The sequence below is a fragment of the Miscanthus floridulus genome, chromosome 8 (genome assembly GCF_019320115.1).
Source record: "Miscanthus floridulus cultivar M001 chromosome 8, ASM1932011v1, whole genome shotgun sequence".
In the NCBI taxonomy this organism is placed as follows: Eukaryota; Viridiplantae; Streptophyta; class Magnoliopsida; order Poales; family Poaceae; genus Miscanthus; species Miscanthus floridulus.
The window spans coordinates 211,959,045-211,981,685 of NC_089587.1; the positions used below are offsets into that span (position 1 = coordinate 211,959,045).

At 47.1% G+C, this 22,641-nt stretch overlaps 2 pseudogenes; one reads left to right on the plus strand and one right to left on the minus strand.

The window, feature by feature from the left end:
* Window positions 1-298: 298 nt before the first annotated feature.
* On the minus strand, window positions 299-15,677 carry LOC136470594 (casparian strip membrane protein 3-like; annotated as a pseudogene).
* Window positions 15,678-17,669: 1,992 nt separating this feature from the next.
* On the plus strand, window positions 17,670-20,928 carry LOC136474840 (uncharacterized; annotated as a pseudogene).
* Window positions 20,929-22,641: the final 1,713 nt, after the last annotated feature.

A 22,641-nucleotide genomic window follows, 5' to 3' on the forward strand; every position in this document is an offset into this window, starting at 1 on the left:
GGAATGGGTGCCATCAAAGATGGGGAAGGCAAAGCTCAACAGGATGGTGGCGGCAGGCGTTCTTACAAACCGTGTCACCGTCAGATGGTGGCCTACCAGCGGTGAGCCCTTCTCGATGCCTAACATTGATGAAGTTATAGTGTTTGAGGATTATTTCTGAAGTGGGTTGGGGTTCCCTATTCATCCTTTCCTATGTGATCTGCTAGAGTTCTAGACTATTAGTTTGTGTAATCTCCACCCAAACACCATATTGCACATCTTGGTCTTTATCCATTTCTATGAGATGTATCTAGGGGTTCTACCACACTTCAACCTCTTCAGACACCTGTTCTGATTGAAGAAGAAGGGCGATGGTGGTTCCAAGGTGGTCGGCGGCGTATATTTGTAGCTTCAGGATGGGATCACCAGCGAGTACATTAATGTACTGCAGAACACTTCTCTGAAAGGGTGGAACTCTAGGTGGTTCTACATGAAGTAGAGCCACCCTGCAATCCACTGCGATGTCCACCACATCCTGGAGAGCCAAAAAAGTTGGTCGGAGAAACCAAACAGCGCTAACATGGAGTAGGTGAGGGAGCTCATCGACTTGATTAAAGGCTTGGAGATTAACGGTGAACTGGTGGCGGCAAGCTTCATAGTGTGCCACGTCTAGCCCTACAAGGAGAGGGCCCACCCAGGTTTGACTTCAAAGGTGATGACAATGGGACCTGGGAAAGGACAGAGCGACTGACAAGAAAAGATGTGCTAGAGCGGGCCATAGAACTATTCACTCCCAATGCCTTGTTCAGCATGTCAAGGCAAACTAGGGCCATCAACTATATAAATCTACCTCCTCAGGTAACCATCTCGATTATTTTGCTCATATTGCTTTGTATCCATGATTGTTGCCGAGCAGTGAACTGATTCACTTATGCAAAGATCCATTCATAGGAAAGAATGGTATACTTCTTGGGTGTCCTGAGGAGTGATTGGCCGAAGGGAGTAGATTCCTAGCCACCACCGTAGCCTAAGGAGGAAACCATCAGCGTCTCATCAGAGAGTCCATCTCTGGTGTCGAAGAAAATCCAGGGGAAAAGTGCAGCGATAGACGAGCCAGCCTAGAAGAAGAGGAAGATGGTAGCCGCCGCTCCCCTCAAACTGGGTGGCATCTTGCTTGGTGGCGATCAGTCCACTCGAACACAAAGGACCACGATGTTCGAGTGGTCGAATGATGACGAAATTCTGGTGGCTCCTCCACCGAGCACTGAAGCACCTCCATGCAGCACGCGCGTAGAGGAACAAGCGAAGAGAGGCGAAGAAGTCCCCAAGCAGTGGGTGACAGGAAGTCCCTACATAGCAGGCAAGGTGAGTCCTCACACAGTAGGCAACGAGAGCCCCCGAGCAGCAGGCGGAGGAAGTCCTAGAGCAACGGGCAGAGTGGAGGCCAATGGTGGAGGAGGCAGGACCTCCACCCCAGGACATAGTCATTGACCCTAAGGCAGCGCTGGAGGTTCGAGTAGGCACCACCAGTTCAAGAAATTATGTCGGTAGACCAAACCGTAAGTATCCTTATCTTGGAGTCACTTCGCCGTTGTTCCTTAGCTTTTTTGGCGACTAACGAGCTAAACTGATGCAGTGCAAAACGTGCGAAGGATCCAACCCTAGCTATCTAGACTGTCGAGCAACTAAAGGCTGGCCCTAGAGTAGAAGCAATGCCGGCAACTCCTATCCCGGAGTCCCTGAGCGCTGGGCAGCTGGAGGAGTCAACCGCCGCTGTTGGTGGACTCGCGATGACGAACGGGTGGCGTTGACAATAGACGTGTCAGCGATAGTGCCTGAGGCAACGGCAGGAACCGCTGGGCCTTTAGGAGTTGAGGCTAGGGTTGCCAGCGATGCATCGGAGTCTGGGGTGGTGAAGCCGATGGCGCCCAAGGAGCAAATGGCGCACCTTGAGGCATCGTAGGGCATGGTTGGACTCGCTGTCCTACCATGGAGCCCCCTAGTCATGCCTCATGCTATGGCAAAAGAGGACGAGGTGGAAGAGATCGAGCATGCTGAACCTCAACCCCAATCTGTCTGAATCCTCTGCAAGCACAATGACGAGGTGGTGGTTATCGAGGAGGAAGACACCACCAGGGAGATGAGGAGACTGAAGACCACCCTTGCCAGAGTGATGAAACAAATCGAGATCAGTACTACATCTAGACTTGAGGATAATGAGACTTGGGCTCATTAAGAACTTTGTTGATGAAGTATACCGAACGTTGCACCTTATAGGCATGCCTGGCCTCCTCACGTTCGACCACAATGGCTGTGTTGACGACACGAGAAGTAGCGGCGATGTAGATCAGAAGAGTTCCATCTAGCTATGGCACTGTCATGATCGGAGGCTTTGTTAGGAACAATTTAAGCTGCTCGAAGGTTGTGTCTGCCTCCTCCAACTAGGAAAAGCGCTTGGAGGCCTTGAGGAGTTTGAAGAATGGTAGCCCTTTTTCACCGAGGTGCGATATGAAGCGGCTTAAAGCAGCCTTGTAGCCTATAAGCTTCTGTATATCCTTGAAGCATGTTGGCCATTTCATGTTAGTGATGGCAAAAACCTTGTTAGGGTTGGGCTCAATGCCTCATGCGGTGATGATGGAGCCCAGGAGTATACTGGATGGAACTCTAAAGATGCACTTTGAAGGGTTCAGCTTCCATTAGTACCTTTTAAGGTCGGCGAACATTTCTTCAAGGTCGGCGATAAGATCATCGACGATCTTGGACTAGACGACCACATCATCAATGTAAGCTTTGATGTTGTGGCTGATCTGTTGATCGAGGCACATCTAAATAGCCCTTTGATAAGTCGCCCCAACATTCTTGAGTCCGAAGGACATGGTGGTGTAGCAGTACGCATCGAAGGGCATGATGAACGATATCTTGATCTGGTCTTCTTCCTTGAGGGAGATCTGGTGATAGCCAGAGTAACAATCGAGGAAGGAGAGCAGTTCGCAGCTGGCGGTGGAGTCTACAACCTCATCTATCCGAGGCAGACCGAATGGGTCTTTAGGGTAGTGTTTTGTTAAGATTAGTGTAATAAACACACATTCTCCATTCTTTATTCTTTTTTGAACGAGAACAGGGTTTGCTAACCACTCAGGGTGATACACTTCTTTTATGAATTCGACGGCTAAGAGCCATTTTATTTCTACCCTAATAGCCTCCTTCTTGTCTAGCGTGAATCGGTGGAGTTTTTGCTTGATCAGTTTAGCGGTCGGCGAGACATTCAAGGAGTGCTTGATCTTCTCCCATGGTACCCCTGGCATGTCTATAGGTTTCCAAGCAAACACATCGATGTTGGCACATAGGAAGGAGATGAGCATGCTTTCCTATTTGGGGTCGAGGTGAGCCCCAATCTTGACGGTCTTAGAGGGGCCATCGAGGTCGAAGCTGTCCTCCTTAATCTCCTTAGACATGGCGGAGGTGCGAGGAGGCTCTAGCTCTAGGATCTCCATGTCATCGGCGGGCACCGTCTTGGCCTTGGTGACCACGCTAGCCATCTGGATGAAGAGGTCAGTGGCTTCGGCGAGGGCGAGACTCTCTGTCTTGCAAGCGTAGGCGATGGAGTAGTTGGCCTATAGGGCTAGGACTCCTACAGGCGAAGGCATCTTCAGCACCAAGTATGCATAGTGTGGTATGACCATGAACTTGGCTAGAGCTGGCCGACCAAGTATGGCATGGTAGGCGGTGTTAAAGTCAGCGACATAGAAGTGATGTGCTCGACGTGGTAGTTGCTTGCCATGCCGAACTGTACTGGTAGAGTGATCTCTCCAAGTAGTTTGGAGGTCCTGCCAGGTACCACACCCCAAATGGAGGAGTCTAAGGGTGTGAGATCTGCTATCATGAGGCCCAACTCTTTTAGGGCTCCGACGAAGAGGAGATTTAGAGCGCTCCCACCATTGATGAGCACTTTTCTAAAAAGCACTTTCCAGATGGTTGCGTTGAGGACAAGGGGGAAACGCCCTGTGTAGGGCATGTCCACCCACTGGTTGGCCCTACTGAAGGTGATTAAGACCTTGAACCATAGGCGATAGTTGGGGTTGACGGCGGCGTCTTCCGTAGTGATAATGAGCACCTGCCCTACGGTGAGCTTTCGTTCCCTTCTGCTCTTGGTGGAGGTGAGGCCCTCGAAGATGGTGGCAACCACCTTGTCGTGGTCCTAGAAGGCATTGTCATTGCCCCTAGGTAATCGGCGGGCTCTGGCTTCATCGTTGGTGTCGTCGTCCAGCTTTTTGTCCTAGAACTCCTTAGCCAAGCCGAGGCAGTTCTTCATCTTATGTTTGGCGTTCTTATGGAGAGGGCATGGGCTGTCGAGGATCTTCTTGTATTGCTCATCGTAGTTGTGCTTGGCCTGAGGTTCATTGATGGCAGTGGTGATCTGGTCTAGCCGACAGTGGTGATTTTAGCAAGACTTGGGTCCTTCAAGCCGATCACGGCCGCTGTAAATGATGGTAGCTGCGGTCATCGTAGTGGTAGTCATTGTAGCATTGGTCATTAGGGCGGTAGTCATAGCGGCGTGTTGGGCAATGAGTGCCCGCATCCTCATTGAAGCACACCTTAGCTTCCTCGACATTAGCATACTGGTTGACGGTCATGATCATCTCACCAATCCCAGTGGGTGGCTTGCAGTTGAACTTGGAGCGAAGCTCATGGTGGTGGAGTCCTTAGATGAAGGTTTTGATGACCTCAGCTTCCATGATATTGGGAATAGAATTCCTCATCTCGGAAAAGTGTCAGATGTAGCTATGAAGGAGCTCGAACAGCTTCTAGTTGATGCGGTTCAGATCATGCTTGGTGCCCGGTCGAGTACACATAGCCATGTAATTATTGGTGAAGACTTTTTTCAGCTCTTCCTAGGATCCGATGGAGTCCAAGGCAAGGCTTGTAAACCAGCTCATGGCAGCTAGCATGAGCATGATGGGAAGATAGTTTGCCATGACACTAATATCTCCTCCAGTGGCACAAATAGCAGTGGCGTAAGCCTGTAGACATTGTGTTAGGTTCATCCTTCCTTTGTAGGGCTCAACCCCAGTGATCTTGAAACCATGGGGCCACTGAAGTGTTTGGAGCGCCCTTGTGAATGCTAGGGGGGCCTCAAGGTTATCGGTGTCATTGTTTGTAGTGTTGCCATCGGCGAGCGGCTCGAGAGCTAAGTCTGAGTTTTCATACTCTTGCTCATACTCCTAGCGGCGGCGTACTTCTTCTTCATGGAGACCGAAGCAGCGTTCGTCGATACGTTGTCGTGCATCTTGGAGATTATTGAGGTGCACTCGGACATCCTAGTTGACCTTTTGGTCAGGTTGGCAGTGATGTTCAATGCAGTTGCCCCTATCTCCGCCCTAGAGGGGTTTCCTGTCATTGCAGTGTTGGTCGGTGAAGCGACTTGGGCGATGATCGGATCTTGTGGTGACTGATCGGCAAATCGAGGTTGTGGAGTAAGAAGGTCTCTGATCCTGGTGGATCTCATTGACCTAGCAATGCATTAGTTTTAGCATTGTGGTGACCTTGGCGACCTCTGGTGTCTACGGTAGCCAGGCGAGCTCATTGGTGGCCATGGCAAGGTTGGCGCTTGGGGTCTTATAGACATTGTGGCCGTCAACATGGACAAACTCATCATCGAGGTTGCATTGGAGTGGTCTTCCTTGTGAGTCAAGCTGCTGCTCCGCCCCCACAAGGACAATCTTGTTTGCATGGCGCTACACACGGTTGATGTTCTAGTTCTCGTGGGTGGCACGTTCCTCCTCGGTTTCGCTGTTCCAAGGGGGGTTATCGATGCTGACATTGAAGATTACACCGCCATGGAACAGACGGGGAAGAAGTAGCTCGGTGGTTGTTTTGACGATGGTCTCCATAGAGCCCTAGGACTTGGAGTCTAGATTCTCCTCCGGGATGGTCTAGAGGGACGCTTCAGAGCATCAGCCGACGTGGAGCATGTTAACGGCGGATGAAGGCTGGTCAGTGATCTGGTCAGCAGAAGGATGGACACCTCCAGCCTAGTCGGTGAATCTACCCTTAGGGCATCTTGGTAAGCAACAGCGGCGTTGGTGAACCCAAAGGGTAGGGCCATAGCCCCTGGAGTTTCCCAAGTAGCCTTTGATAGATCTGGATTGGAGGGAGGTCGCGCTAAACTAGAGTGTACAAAGCCAATTTGGCAATGGAGAGGCAATCGGCAAGCTTCAGACCAACCTAATCGATAGATACGATCAGATCATCATTGTTGATCTGCCTCCTCTGGTAGCGAGGAAGTGGTCAGTGAGTTGTCGATGAAGGCGACCTCAGAGGTGGTTCCAAGATCAGATCTGTAGATGTAGGTGCAGGGGTGATCGGCGTAGAATCGATCTGCACCAGCTCGAGGAGTTCTCCAAATCTGTCAGTGTTGATGATCCACGAGATCGATCTGACCATGAAGATCTAGTCAGGCTATGGGAGGGACAAAGAGCCTACAGAAAAAGCCATCTTGTTCAATAAGGAAACAGCATGTAGACCCCTACCTAGCGCGCCAACTGTCGATAGAATATCATCGGCAGTCCTCCAAGGGGTATCCCATGAAGGTAGATTAATCGGCAGAGAAGCGTATGATCAAGAACAAGAAGGCAATAGAGACACACGAGTTAGACAGGTTCAGGCCATCAGTATGACATAATACCCTATCCATATGGTCTGTTGATTTGTACTAGGTATCGTATGATATTGCATGAGTTTGGAGAGGGTCTCTGATCGCCTTATATAGTTCGAGGGGTAAGGTTACAAGTCGGTTAGATCTAAGAGATAACCGAAAAGTAATAATAGATTACAGGAATCTTGGGATCATATGTATCCTAACAGATCTTGTAGTATCTTCAGGATATCTTCTCGGTGTCTTGCGGGAGGCACCGAGTAGAGTCATACCCCACAAGGCTTCGTCTTGTGGGCTGGGCCACTCTTGGGGGCGCAACCCATGTGGTCTATCATGGGTATCTAGTGCCGTACCCCCACACTAGCTTTCTCCCTACCTATGAACTCCACATAAGCCTTAGTGGTAGGAAGATAAAAAGGCATAACATCTTTATTGCCTTGGTGAGGATCCACAAATACCACATATATTGAGAGATTTGATAGTGTCATATAATAGAATCTCTGAGTTTTATTTTGAAAACTTATAAAAAACTTTGGAACATTGGTGGAACAAAGAACTTGAGACATAGTGCTTGGCTTGATCATTCTGTCTTTCAATTGCTCAAAACCCAAGTGAAGTCTAAGAAGCCCCATAGTTAAAGGTAATATGGGTAAGTTTGAAAGTCAGATCAGTTTATTCTAATCCGGAGGAGAATTTTTGATTGAACACATGTGTACTTTTGAGGCGTAAAAACATTGTAGCAACTCCTGATCCATTGCTGAGTTGAGCTTTGCTCAGGGACTAGTAAAGGTTAAGCTTGGAGGAACTTGTTGATGGTTGTTAATGTCAATTATAAACCATCAACATAACCTACATATATGCTTAATTCCATCACCAAATGAAGTTATAGGGTTTGATTCTAACAAGTTCCACAAGTTTTGGTGCTATCACTTGTCTCGTAGAATATTTAATTTTTCATAGAACAAAACTATCTCAAATAATGAATTGGAGTGTAGCATTGCGAAGAGCTCATCGGGCTGATCAAAATACATATATTATTTGCTATATTTGGAGCTCAAAATGAAAAGATATAAATTTCACAAATAAAAGAAAAGCTCCACATTATGAGCTGTAGGATTAATTGGGTCCAATTTAGAATTTGGCCCATAAAGGCCTATGTGCATTTTAATAAGATATGGTGAAAAGTTTAGTACCAATGAGGTTATTCAGAGGGGGAAGGTGCCTGGCGTCCCTCATAAATAGCAGCCCCTACCCCTCTCCCTGAAGCAGATCCTGATCCAAATTCATATCCTCATCCCAGGATCAAGGCATCAAGAGAAGATTAGTCCTTTATACGATCTAGTCTTGTAAATAAAAATACTGAGTTAGAGACTGGGGGAAGAGTTTGGAGAAGTACCGGCCTGTTGGTCCTACCTCTACGGCTTGTACTTTGGTGGATCTAGGCTTCTCCAAGCCTACATCTGAGATACCTCTGGTAATTGATTTCTATTTAAAGTAAGTTTCATGCTCTTTTGTTCATGGGTTCAAAGTTCTTTTGAGTGCTCTAGTCCTTGTTAGATCTCTAGATTAGAGTAGTAATCGTTAGCATAAGCATGGTGCTTAGGCTTTTGGCTACCTGTGTTTGCTCCCTACTTATTAGTTGTGTGGTAGCAGCAGAAGGTGACAGCCCCGTCTATCCTTTGTAGTCCACACCGAATTGAGCAGGTTCTTAAATTAGTAGGACCATAGTCACGTCGGTAGAGTTATCTATTAGCGGTGCTTTACCATCTAAGCGGTGTCCCAAAGTGAACACTAGAACCATAAGCCTTGCTTTGCATAGGGTCATAACCATAGGAATCCTCTCTACTCATACATTAAACCTTGATTGCTATCCCTAGACAAACTAGTTGTTAGACAACACACACGTTTCCCCATAGATACGATACTCAATAATACTCTGGGTGAAAACTACTTCGATACCCATGTGCTTGCAGATTTTGTCTCTATGTGCCTCCACAAGTGTCAACAATGTGTTTCATCTGCCTTTAGACGTATGTTGCAAGTGTTGCATCTGGATGTTTTAAAATTAGATCGGGTGTTGCATCTCTGTCTTCACTTATCTGCTACCTCACCTTCGCCTCGATGTCTTCATCCTCCTGATGCTATGCTAGGCATCTACTACTCCCTCCCCATCTTCTAGATGCTGGTGTAGCCACCAGCTGTAGTCACCTGCTGTAGTTTGTTGGCCACGTGCATGCACATGAGAAGCAGACGGGGCGTGAGCGGGGACTCCCCACATGCAGTTGGGCGGGTCGAGCAGCGTGGGCCCTACATAGGCATGTGAGGGATGGGGAGAGACAAAGTGTAGGCGCGGGCGTCCATCCGTACGTTCGGGCACTAACACTGCCGAGTTTACAATGGTCTTCTTATCCTATACAATTTGGTGCACTCACCCTGCATGGTTCATCTCTACCACTCTATAACATGTCAAGGTTTGCTATACTAAAACCACCCCCCTCAACCATTCCCACAGTGATGCCTAATCTAAGTCCACCAAAATTTATATGCCAAAGTAATCCAACTTCATACAAATGAATGGCATGGATCACTCCTCAAGCCTTCATCTCTTGCTCATTGAAGATCCTAAGGCCAAAATCATGTGGATCATGCACATCGTTGAACCTAGGATGGAAGAAAATTTAGAGGCCACGAGCACCAAATCCGCAAGAATGGCGCAGAAAATATCAAAATTTCTGAAGTCCGGCGGCGGCACCGCCCACCCAACCAATGGAGCTCTCCATCGTGCCATTAACTATGCCTTTGCTAACATTTTAGTGAGGGGCTTCACCACTGATTTTAGTGAACTTGACACTAGCCAACCCAACATTTTTTGTAAAGGACCTTACCACTGATTTCGAAGTCACCGACAATGCCTTTGCAATCATATTGGTGCACAGCTTCACCGCCAACTTTGGCTAACTCAACTTTGCCCATGCTAACCTATCACGATAGGCTTCGCCATTGAATTTTGCTTCATTGGCAATGTGTTCGCCAACGTCTAAGCAAGCAACCTTAACTCCAACTTCAACACTATTTGCCTATGCCTTCATCAACATTTCCGCAAGAGGCATCGCCATCACCTTTGGTGTAATCAATGCTACCTTCTCCAACAATTTAGAGCAGAGTGACTGCCATCAGCATCTTCGACTTAGCCTTCACCATCAATAGGAGCGGGGGACCTCCAGCCACAACATCTATGACATCAACCACACTTACGCCATATACTTCAAGCACGTGAAAAAATTTCTCACAAGCGCCAACCAAGAGGGGCTAGCCAAGAGTGCATTGGACAAGCAATCTACCAGAAGACAATAGCTTTGCCTGGTGCTCATGAGTGAAAGCTTGAAGACATGTCATGATCATCTACAACTACCTCACCTACATCGTCTACTTCACCTCCTTCGACTACATCAATGGCTTCAACAAAGGCTCAATTATGAAAATAAGGTATCAGGGCTCAAGGCCATATGAAGGAGCACTGCCAAAGACAAGGTCATGGAGGCTCAAGCAAAGGTTGACACTAAATACTAGCCGAAGACTAGCTAAAGATAGAATCTTCCATAAATTGTCTTTGTATAGACGATGACTAGCTAAAGATAGAATCTTTCATAGACTGTCTATGTATAGACAAGAGTTGTGTATCGTATTTAGCTATTGGGTCTTATACTTTCAATCAAAACCAAATAGCTGAGGGGCTACTGTTGGGAGTATATTATATGTTAGGGACTTCATTAGTGTTTCTAGGGCCCAACTACATAACTTGGGGGCCTATAAAACAATTGGTAGTGCAATCAAGCCATAATTGTATGTTTTGGTGATAATGACCACCTAATTAGAGAACTAATGAGATTTATTAAGATGACAAGTAGGGAATTCATTATAGAGGATGTTACATGGAAAGGAGGAGCCCCCAATTACAAATAAGGACGGCATTGCGCTCAAAGGAGTTTTGAATTCTTTTGTCTTTTGAAATTGAGTATGGGAAAAGTTGTACTATAAAGGGGGATACTACAACTGGTTGAAAGTGTGTAACCAAATGCTCAATCTTTACACAAAACATCCTCACACCTCAGCCAAGACAACCAACTTAACAACTCCTTCACCCTTGCTGTCTTGTTGGGTGCGGCAGTGCCACACCTGGAGAGAGGCACTGCCGCACCGTGGCACTACCGCACTTAAGTGACCGTTAGAGTTGAGGGGGTATTTATACCCATTCTCTTCCTCCCCAATGTCTCTCTTTCTCCTCCTGCTGATTCCAGCACGCCCAAACAAGAAAAGGAGCTCTCTCTCCCTCCATTGTTAACCTCAAGCCTCCAAGCAAATCCAATGATTTCCCCATCAATCCTTTAGGAAAAAAGGTCTAAAACTCGATTAGAGAGCAGCTCCATTGATACCCCAACTCAAAAGAGCACTTGGTTCATGTTTTGGCCAGCGGTTGTGTTTGTTACTCTTGGAGCTTGGCTCCTAGCCGGCTAGAGCGTCGTCCGTGGAGCTTGCCAACTTGTGTGGCAGCCCTAGGAGGTTTGTAACTATCTCTTGTAGCGAGTAAAATCACCTCTCATCTCAAGAGTTCACTCTCTTGACTTGAGAATGAGGTAGGGTTGCAAAGCCCTAAGCCTTAGTGGTATATCTCAACAACATGGACTTAGGCAAGCCTTGATGGTGAGCTGAACCATGGGATAAATTCTTATGTCATCTTGTGCTTGTGGTGCTATACTTGTGTTCTTGTTGTTGTTGAGGTGATTTCTAGGGTTTAAGGCCGATCTACTTGTGTGTGTTGTTCCCATCATTTTTAGTTGTCGATTTGTGATCTACTACCCTGTAGAAAGCTAAGAAATTTACTCGATCTAAATTTTATTGAGTAGATTTTGAACTATGAACTAATCTCTCCTGCAAGTGTGGCAGTGCCATGGGTGAATTTGACTTCGGTTTGAGTTGAATTTTTATAGGCCTATTCACACCCCCCCCCCTCTCTAGGCATACCAGAGATCCTACAAGTGGTATCGGAGCCAGGTTACCTCATGTGCGCTTCACCGCATGAGGTATGGAGCCTGGGGGAGGATTCGGTGTTGTGAAGCCCATCAACATCGATCCGGAGGATGTTGGGCAGCATGACACCGACAGTAGTGAGTTTAGCGCCTCTACAGCAAGCAACTCCACGCTCCCGTAGCTAGAGGCAACCGATACTGAAAAGCTCAAAATGAAGAAGAAAGAAGAAGAAGGGCAGCTAGAAAAGAGAAAAGAGAAGCAAGAGAGAAGAAGAAGAAGAAGAAGAAGGAGCAATAGCGGTTAGAAAAGAAGAAAGCAAGAAAAGAAGAAAGAAGACTCAAGAGAGAAGCTAGAAGAAAAAGAAGAGAAGCAAGAAAGAAGAAGGAACAAGAAACAAAAGCCTCCAATGCATCTTCAAGTGAGCTATCTAGCAGCTCCGAAGATGGTGATGATGATGAGTCCTACCAAGTGCATAGCAAGAAGGACAAGAAAGGAAAGTGCAAGAAGAATGACGACAACAAATATGTCATCATATCCTTTAAATATTCTTCTATGTCTATGACTAACCATGATCGCAAGTCTTTCATCAATGTGCCTGCGGGCAAGTTACCTCATTTTGATGGAACTAACTTTGCCAAGTGGAAGCACTTGATGAGAGCCTATCTTATAGGTCTTTATCCTGGCATTTGGGAGGTTGTTTGCAATGGATTTGAGCCACCGGTTGATCCCAAGAATCCAACCATGGAAGAAATGAGAATCATCCACCTCAACGGTCAAGCTACTAGTGTGCTACTTAGTGCCTTGGATGGTAATGGGTACAATAGAGTGATTGGTGTGGATGTTGCCAAGCAAATTTGGAATACTTTACATCTTACACATGAAGGGGTTGACAAAGTGAGAAAGGCAATAATTGATTTGTTGATGTCTAAGCTCAACCGATTTGTTATCTTAGATGGAGAAGGGCCACAAGAGATGTTTGATAGAATGATGATCATGGTGGGCAAGATTAGAGGCTATGATTGTGATGAGCTAGATGATCATAAAGTTGTCAAGATTATGTTGAAAGCTTATCCACCAAGAAATGAGACCGTAGTAACTCTAATTAGAGATAAGAAGAAGTTTGAGTACTTCACACCAAATGATGTACTTGGGAAAATCTTGACCTTTGACATGCAAAGAGAAAAAGTAAATGAGAGGAAGAAGCTTGAAGAATTACAAGCAAAGCTAGAAGGTGTCAAGATCAACAAGGATGTAGCTCTCAAGGCCAACAAATCAAGCAAGCAAGGCTCTACTAGCAAGTCCAAGACCAACAAGCAAGCCCAAAACAATCAAGCAAGTTTAAGAAAGAGTAGAGACCATCTCATCCTCTAGTGAGAGTGAACATGATGATGACCAATATGAGAAAGTGGATGATGTTGCTCTCTTTATGAGGAGGTTTCACAAAGGGTTAAAGAAGCAAGGGTACAAGGTAGTAAAGATGATGTTTCCAAACAAGAAGAGGACATGCTATAATTGTGGAAGCACCGATCACTTTATTGCCAAGTGCCCACATAAGATCAAGGAGGACAAGTATAAGAAAGAGACAAAGGAGGACAAGGCCGACCGGAGAAAGAGCAAGAAAAACATGGGAGAAGCTCACATTGGGCATGAATGGGATTCATCTATTGAAAGCTCAAGTGAAGAAGATGAGAAAGTTGCAACCATTGCTATCCATGAGCCATCTTCTTCACCAAGACTCTTCACCAACATGTCTGATGATGGCTACTACTCCCCTCATGTTTATCTTATGACAAAGGGTGAGAAGGTAAAATCTAAATCCAAGGTCAAAGCTCCTCCACCTCCACCTCCTAGTGACATCTCTAGTAGTGATATTAGTGATAGCTCTAGTAATGATAAATCTAGTGATGAAGAAATTGATAAATTAACTAAGAACTTAGATGGAAAGACCAAACTATTCATCACTGAACTAATGGAGGACTTAGAGAGTGTCTAAGCCAAGCTAGAATCTATAGAGAAAACTCTTATCCAACAAGAGGATCTCTACATTGCTAGCAAGGAAGTTCTTGTATTAGAGAGAAGTGAGGTGAAATCCTTACGCAAGGCCTTGGCCAAAAAACAATAGGACCATGCTATCACAAAGAAACAAAATATTGCTCTTAAGAAAAAATATTGTGACTTAGACGAAAAGCACAAAGAACTTGAGCTGCAATATAATATTCTTTGGGATAGCAACTCACATAACTCTAAGGCAAAGGATGCCTCTACTACCTCCACTAGTCAAGGTTGTGGAAATGTTATAATATTGATTTGAATGCTTATTCCACTAACCTTGCAAACACGGAGGCAATAAAAAAAGAATTTGCTAGACTCAATGAGATTATTAGAAAGTGTTGCTTGAGTGGTAAGGCTCAAGTAAGTGATAAGAAGGCAAATGGTTCAAAAGTGTCTTAATTCAAGCAAGGAAGACACCCCTCAATCAAGCATGGGCTTAGGCACACTGCAGGAGCCAATACAAATGGAAGAAAGATCATAAATGACTATGAGTGTGTCAAGTTTGAGAGGAAGGAAAGAGTTGATAAAGATCAGCCTGTACAGATAGTGGCAGTGCCACAATCCAGAGCGGCAGTGCCGCAGTGAAGGCTAGCTATGCCGCTACCCGCAAAAAATGGAAAAGCTACCAATTCTGCTCCTGATCAAACTAAGCCCAAGAAGAAGGTGTCCCAGCAGAAACAGGTTCAGCAGAAGTCAAAGAAATCAGTGTGGGGCACTATGAACAAGTATGCCTACCAACCAAAGTTTTAACCATCTCGACAAAGCTTGACTTCGTGTTTTGTTTTAAGTAACAACAGTAGTGGAAAAGTGGTTGTCAAATATGTTAGAAAGGAAGCCAACACATATAGAAATACTTCTATTTGGGTTCCTAAATTTCTTATGACTAACATGCAAGGCCCCAAGTTTAATCAGAGACCTAAATCAAGCAACTAAATCTGTTTTGTAGGCATGCTCCTCCGGTGGGTCAAGTTGAGTGCTTGATAATTGATGTACAAATCATATGACCGAAGAAAAGAGTATGTTCTCATCATATACCTCGAAGATGGACTCAAATGAAAATATTCTCTTTGGAGACAACTCTAAGAGGGATGTGATTGGTCTCGGTAAAGTTGCTATAACCCTTGAGCATTCAATTATAAATGTTTTATGTGTTGATTCATTAGGTTACGAGTAGGGCCATGGCTGATTCGTTAGGTTACCAACAGGGCCATGGCCGCGAATGAGCCGATGAGGGAGCCGGAGATGCACTCGCAGAAGGAGTCGAACTGCTGGCAGATGGCGAACCAGTTGGCCCTGGCGTTGCCCTTGTGCGCCAGGTACACGATCCCCGCGGCCGCCAACACCGATGCCATCACCAGCGCCAGCATTGTCTTTGTCAAGAGTGCCAAAATCGGCTTTTCTGATCGATCATGCACCTACTACATAATGGGCTGGGCTGATCGGCGATCGTGATGCCCGTTCAGTTGCCGTGTACTATGCAGAAAGAGGAGCTATAGCATGTCTCTTACCGCCTGTGCTTCGCCCTGCTCGCCATGATGTGCACGATGGACAGAGGTATGGACAAGACCAGGTACGCGGCAACGATCGAATTCACCGCCACGAAGAACCTAACAATGCAAATGAAACAATGTATGCATGTACTGTGTTGACCAAGCAAACACACTCATCAAGTTGGTGGACCAGTTGAAGGATCTATGCACGTACGTCAGGGTCGAGAGATCGCTGTACTGCGCCTTGAACCGGAGGAACTGCGTGAAGAAGGGCAGCGTCTGGTTGGTGGTGCCCATGGCAATGGCACTGCCGACATGGCGATCACCGCAACGAAGCAGAGGATGAGGTCGAGCACGGCTAGCCAGCGGTTGGCCGCCGCCTTGCGGCTCCCGCTGCTGGCGGCCACCTCGAGCACGGTGGCCTTGGAGGTCTCCCCGCCGTGCTCCGATACCGGGGCTTTGCTGTCCTCCATCGTGGATGCATCGAGACACCGCCTCGCCCTCGCCCTCGGCTAGTGAAGGCGGCTACCTGCGTCAATGTTTACTGGTCTGGATGTTGTTGGATGTTGCTCGCACGCGTTTATATATACGTGAACGAAGAGCCCCGTGGAGTGTGCATGTGGATGTGGATTAGGTGATTCTGATCATCTGATGTGAGCACGTGATGCGCGCGTACGTGTCGGGGAATGCAGTTTGGTTGGCACCAACTCTCACTTGCTCCATCAGATCAGGGCTAACGACATCAGCTTGCTTTATGCTAGTGGACGGCAGCGTCTGCGATGACACGCTCCATGCCTCTGCTTCAACTCGTCCCAGCTCCATAGCACGGGATGCTTTTATGCTTTAAAAGCTAACTTAGCAGATGGATGCAAGGCTAACCATTTTACTTAGGAGATAGATGCAAGCAGAGTTTCCAGTTTCGGTATCGGCAGTACTAGCGCCCGGACACGCACGCAGCCTGCCTCGTCTGCGGGTTTTTTTCTCGTCTCGCACGTGCACCTCGTCACATCGCAACACCCATGAGCCTGGATGTCTCGCCACGCACACGCAGACCATGTCTGCCACGATTCAAGACCGTTCGCCCCACGCGCACCCCGCCCCCGTCGTGCCTCGCTCGCCAGACCCCAGCGCGCCCCATCCACCGACCCTCAGCTCGTCGCACCCCATCCCCTGCGGCCCATGTGCAGTGCCCGACGCCCCACTCCCCACACCCCCTAATCTCCGAACAACATGAAACACTTGAATGCAACATACGCATGAAATGGATGAAACATCTATAACATACACTTGTAACATATGTGTGAAACATATGCAGCATCCAGATAAAACACTTGCAACTTGCAACATGAAAACACTTATTGCAACATAACACTGAAACATCAAAGCATTTGGAACATATGTGTGAAACATATGCAACATCTAGATCAAAATCATTGCAACATACGTCTGGAACAGATGAAACATTTGAAGAAACCTCTAAACGCTTGCAACATGCCTATGAAACACTTGCAATATATGCAACATCCTCGATCTATTTTTGCCACATCCATATGAAACAATTGCAACATCCATATGAAACAACTGCAACATACCTTTGTAACGTCTGAAACACTTGAAACATATGCTTGCAACAGGCGCTTTCATCGCAACATCTCCAGGTCACACGTCGTGGCGGTCAGGGCATCGATGCGACCACGACCTTCTGGTGGAAAACGGCGGCGTCAGCACAGCTCGGCAGCACCCCAGCATCATCTCGGCGCGCGTGGGAGATGTGGCACGGCGAGCAGCAGCGGGGGTGCGGCGCGCAGCAAGCTAGAGTTGATGCGGCGGGGGATGAAGCGTGGCACGACAACGGAGGGCGTGCGGTGCGGGATGAGGGCGCAACATGGGATGGAGCGCAGCACCGGATGGGGGAGCCCCACGGCATGGAATGGAGTGCGGGGCGGGGAAGGCGGTAGTAGCGCGCACGGTGGAGCAGCACACGATGGGCGAGCACGGGAGTGGGAGTTATTTTTTAGAGAGAGATAGAGAGACGTAGAGAGGAAACAGGCCTATTGAGCCGTGGTAACGCGTAGGCCCGAAAAGCGGCGTGTGGACGAACGGATGCCTGTTCGTGAGCATTACCGTTTCGGTTTCCTTCTGAAATAGTTTTGGCAGCATGGGCCAAATAACTTGGGCTCAGCCTCAAGCAGTGCAGTGGGCTTCTAATTAGCCAGCTTGTTTAACGGCCTGTTGGGCTAGAAGAGGCCCATCAGTTTGAGTTCTCATTTGGGCTGCACGACACCAGGCCGAATCAAATAAACAAGGCAAAATACAGCCAGGCTACTTTTGAGCCCAACAATGCTTTAGGTTCAGACCCAAAAGTTTCTGTTCTTACGTCAGCCCAAGATGGAGATCGGAGAACATACTTGGCCACTCATTACCCACCTTATCCTCCCGTCCTACCGCGAGCCCATCCGCCCAGTCTCACTCCAAAGTCATCGGAGGAGCAGCTGAACGACCATGGCCTCGCCGCTGCTCAAGTCACACTCTCAGCTCGCCGCCGCTGCTGCCAGGGGCGAAGCTACGTTCACACGGGGTCGAGCGACACCGACGACTTTGCGGTCGTCCTGTGCCCTGCGATTTCTTGCCTGCGTAGACCCCAGTCGAAAATACTTACCGACTCCGGCAGGCCAGCAGCCCAGCAACAGCAGTCCGCAGTCTAACTATCTCCTTAGCCCATCCGTCGATCTATATTCCATTCGCAGATCCAGAATGCCAAACGTTAGCTTGCCTCCGCCCTCCGGTACAACATGGCCGCATCTGCACCCTTTCATCTTCCTAGTCTCGCATCTCAATTCTCAAATCATCCGCGGTCGTGGGGGAGATTGGCCGGCAGCCTGGCCCCTAGCCGCAGAAGCGCAGCTCCATCGTGCCATCATCTGTTCTTGATCTCACGTCGACGCAAGTCCCAGCGGGCAGCGGCCGCCGGCAAAAAGCTCTGTGGCACCCGTGTTTCTTACGTTCTAAGTAAAGAACGTGCTTTTTCATTCGGACCAAGATGCCACGTGCCAGGTATGTATGCTACTTTAGTAGTTCAGTATGGCATTATGGCTTGCATTTCACTGGTGACTTTTAAATGTACTAATGGATGCTTGCACATTAGTATCTGCTATAATTTTTATTATACGACTAATTTGATAGGCAATCAGAACACATTGATACCACCGATAGTGATCAGAATTTCCGCCGATTTTCACAAAAAAATCTGTGATTTTTGTTCCAACCGGTGACCTCCAAAAAATTCATATATCGGTAATTTCGATTCTATTTTGTTCAGATTTTTTTTCTTCATATTTTAGTTAAAATTTCATGAAAATTTGCAAATCTTTATCGAAATTTTAACCGATTTTTATCGATTTTTGTTTCTGTCACTTTTCTCCACGTGCGGAGCTAGGGCATATAAGCAGTTTTGGACGTGGGGTGTTACACTAGTGTTGCGATTTATAAAAGCTTATTTTGTCACAATATACCGTTATTATAATATTAATTTAATTTAATGTTATATATGATATTTTATTGTCTCAACCTACGAGTTAGTACTGAGTACCGACGCCGGCGACCAATTATCCTGCCTTCGCCACTGGCTGCTGCCCTGCACTCCGCGAGGATAGCTGACCGCCATGGCCGCTGCCCTGCGACAGTATACGTATCGTTCTCTTTCAAATCCATGTTTTGTTCAGACTGTTTCTAGTTGCTTCATGTGCTTCACATTTATGCATGCTGTTTCTCTGCAGCTCGGCAGGTTCCACGACCACGGGCTCAGGTCCGGCCGTTCTAAGGTACATGACCTCTTATGCTGAAATGAAAAATATGAAGAAGTGTTCTTGTTCACGTAAATTTGAGGCAAGCCATGCATAGACATGGCGTGCTTCGTGCTGACAGGTGATAAGGATGTAAAACCATATGGTAAACAGAGTACAGTGTCATTGCTACTGCCTATGCTTCTATGCTGGCCCTTTCTGAAATGTGAAGAAACCGACTAACCGAGTGCGATACTATGCGCCTATTTAGATACACACGGCTAATTACTAGCTAAATTAAAAGTTAGCTGAAATTAGTTATGGTTTGCTAGTTAGTTGGCTAATAACTCGTTAAAAACTTAGCTAAAAAATTAATCCTCCTGTTTAGATGCACTAAAGCTATTTTTTAGCTAGCTAGTGATTAGCCTCGTATCAAACAGGTCCTACGTTGTGTTACATTAGCATTGCTCCTGTAAATAGTATTGTTTACCCAAGAGATCACGGCATGGATGAACAGAGCCCCGTTGCATTGACGGTTCAGTAATGTTCAGATCTATGGATCTTGCTGTGTTGCGTTGCAGAGATCCGGTTCAGCGAAGGTGAGCGCTTTCCCGTCGCTGGACGTGGTGCCGCTGATGGTGACGATGGTGGAGCACGTGGACATGTCGCGGGACTACGTCGTGACCAAGTCCATCTAGCATCTCAGCGACGCCGCCAGCGTTTGTGAGTCCTGCCACTGCCGCCGTCGTCTCAGCACATGAGCTCCGCGCGCCCTTTGATCTGAAACCGCTGACCGTTTCCCTCTCGATCGATCGCGCGCAGATACCTTCTACGCCATGTTCACGGTCTGGGGCGTCTGCTTCTTCGCGTCCATGAAGGCAAGCATGCACAGTACTAACACACACCATGCAATTGCACTATTTCCTGGAGTGTTCATGACACAGCTTGCTTGTGGGTTAAATCAAAACAGGATCCCTTCTACGACAGCGAGACGTACAGGCGCCAGGGTGGAGATGGAACCGTGCACTGGTACTACGACAAGGTAAGCACGCACGCAGGCACCTTTGCAGAGTGTCTGTCTGTATGTGCCTCCTTTTCTTAGGCCCCGTTTAGTTGCCAAAAAATTTTACATAGTAACTGTCATATTGAATCTTGCGGTACATACATGGAGTACTAAATGTAGACGGAAAAAAAAACTAATTACACAGTTGGTCGAGAAATCGCGAGACGAAACTTTTGAACCTAATTAGTCCATAATTAGACACTAATTACCAAATACAAATGAAATGCTACAGTGAGCCAAAATCCAATTTTTTTTTGATCTAAACGCACCCTTAGGCTGCATGATCGAAGAATCAAAGCAGTTAGCCAGCCTAGCCACAGATAACTTTGGCCCTGTTCGCTTGTCGTACTATTTCAGTGAACAGTGTTTTTCTCTCACATGGCTTTTCGGCAAAGCGAGCATGGTCTTTACTAACATCGTCTTGTGCGATATTCATTGGCCCTGTTCGGCTTACCTCATATTCGGTTTGTTGGGCTTTTTTTTTAACCGGAACAGTGTTTTTCTCTCACAACAATTCAACCGGAACAGTGTTTTCAGTCAAGTTTCAGACCAGGTAGATGGAGGCGTCTGCGAGGGAGGAGCTGCTCGAGGAGATTGAGCAGAGGGTTGGGGGCCTCAGGGAGCTGGAGGAAGTAGTCACAAAGTGATTATACGGGTGTTACTAATCAGTTCTCTATCTGAACTTCGTTAGCAAATAAGTCCAGACCTCTTTACTGTCCTGCTCAAGTCTGTATATGGCCCAAACGCCTGGATGAACTGCGCTACTGCAGTGCAATAGCAGGATACATACAGTTTTTTTAAAGGGGAACAGGAGGGGAGTGCACCCCTGATGCATGTCATTAATATAATAAAAGAAAGTTATTTACAGATACGTGTAGTTGGCCGGTAGCACCGCATTTGTCAGTGTTTGCGTCAATGCTTAATGACTTGTCCAACACATTTTAGTTCAGATAACGAATGATTGGGTACGACGATATCATCTGGATCCCTTTCTGCTTTACAGTTCGGCCCAGATCGGAGTACAACTGTGCAACTACAGAACTCTGTGTATCGTACTGTACATGGCAAACTAGAAATGTAGTTGTACAGCATCGATCGCCGCTCGGCACAGACAGTTCAGAGGCGTACAGGTACATTACACATGCACCGTCTGGCGTCTGCAGCCTGCAGGCCTCGCCGGCAGCTATGCGCACGGCGCACGCAAGCAGCGGAGAGCGGTGCGCCGAAACATGCAGCGGCGGGGGCCGGGCCTCGCCGGGGGACTGGAAGAAAAAGGCGTAGGAGTATGGGTGTATGACCTCGCCGTGCGCTGCAGGCGATGCGCCGATGCAGCCAGAGCCAAGGAAGCTGTTGCGTACTGGCTCCGATCCTCTCCTCTCCATCTCCAAGGACCAAGGCTGAAGGCTGCAAGCCTGCAACGCTGACGAGTGGCCAGCAGTCAGACGACGGGCCGGACCCCTACCGGTCACGTACGGCTTACGAGGTACTACGACCGAGGGCAGCAGCGTCTCCGATGCACGGCTTCGCAATCAGAGCCATGAAATTTTGAGCTGCCGATGAGCGATGGTTGCACGCCAACGAATTTTACTGAACTCTGGCTTAGAAAGCAAAAACATACAAATTGTTCCAGAATGCGGTTACAAAACAAAGGATTAAAAAACATAGGAATTTAAAAGAAATAATCGTTTGTATGGACCGTAGGAAAAATGTACGATTTTTACCAAAAGGTTTGAGTGGATGCTAAAGTTCGCGAACTGAGCATTGGGTTCTCTATGGTGTAACTTGTCTTTCAAGTTCTCAGCTAGATGTGGGTGCTCTTATTTTTCTGATTTATTATAGAATTTAATGGTGTTATTTTTTACTATGATTGGTGAAAAAAATTGAACATGCTAAAATGAAAACAAAATTTGGTGTGCGAAAGTCTTTAACTTATACTCCTTCCTTCCAAAATGTGATAACGTGTGTTAATTTAACTCTTCCCAATTCAAACTTCTTCAGTTTAGACCAACTTTATTAAAAAAATACACAGATATCTAACATGAAATTAGTTTTATTGCATCACCTTTAAATATGTATGATTACACATTTATTTGATATCATTATAGATGTTCGTATGTTTTTCAATAAACATGGTTAAAGTTAGATAAAGTTTTCTTAGGACAAAACTAAGAGCGTGTTTGGTCTCTGGACACGCTTCGCCACGCCACAGTTAGGCGAGCCACAGAATAAACGAGGCGGCCACGCAAAGACACAGAGCAAAATCCCGCCACAAACCGTGGTGACCAAAAACTTCGCCGCACCTGCGGCCGCCACAACCTGCCGCACTTTGGGCGTGGCGGACAGCGGCCGGCATCCAAACAGGCCCTAAGAACGTGATTGGTTTGTTCTCCCAACACTTTGTCGCCTTGTTGAGCGAGAACTCCAAGCAAGCCCGCAGCAGAAACAAAATAGCTCACCTACCTAGGAAAATTTTTGGTACAGAAGGCCACAAGGCAGTCCCATGGGCATGGCACAGCCTAGGCACGGCATGACTCAACGGCCATCGTGCTCGTACAGACCCAGTCCGATGGCTGGGCCGTGCCTGGGCTGCTA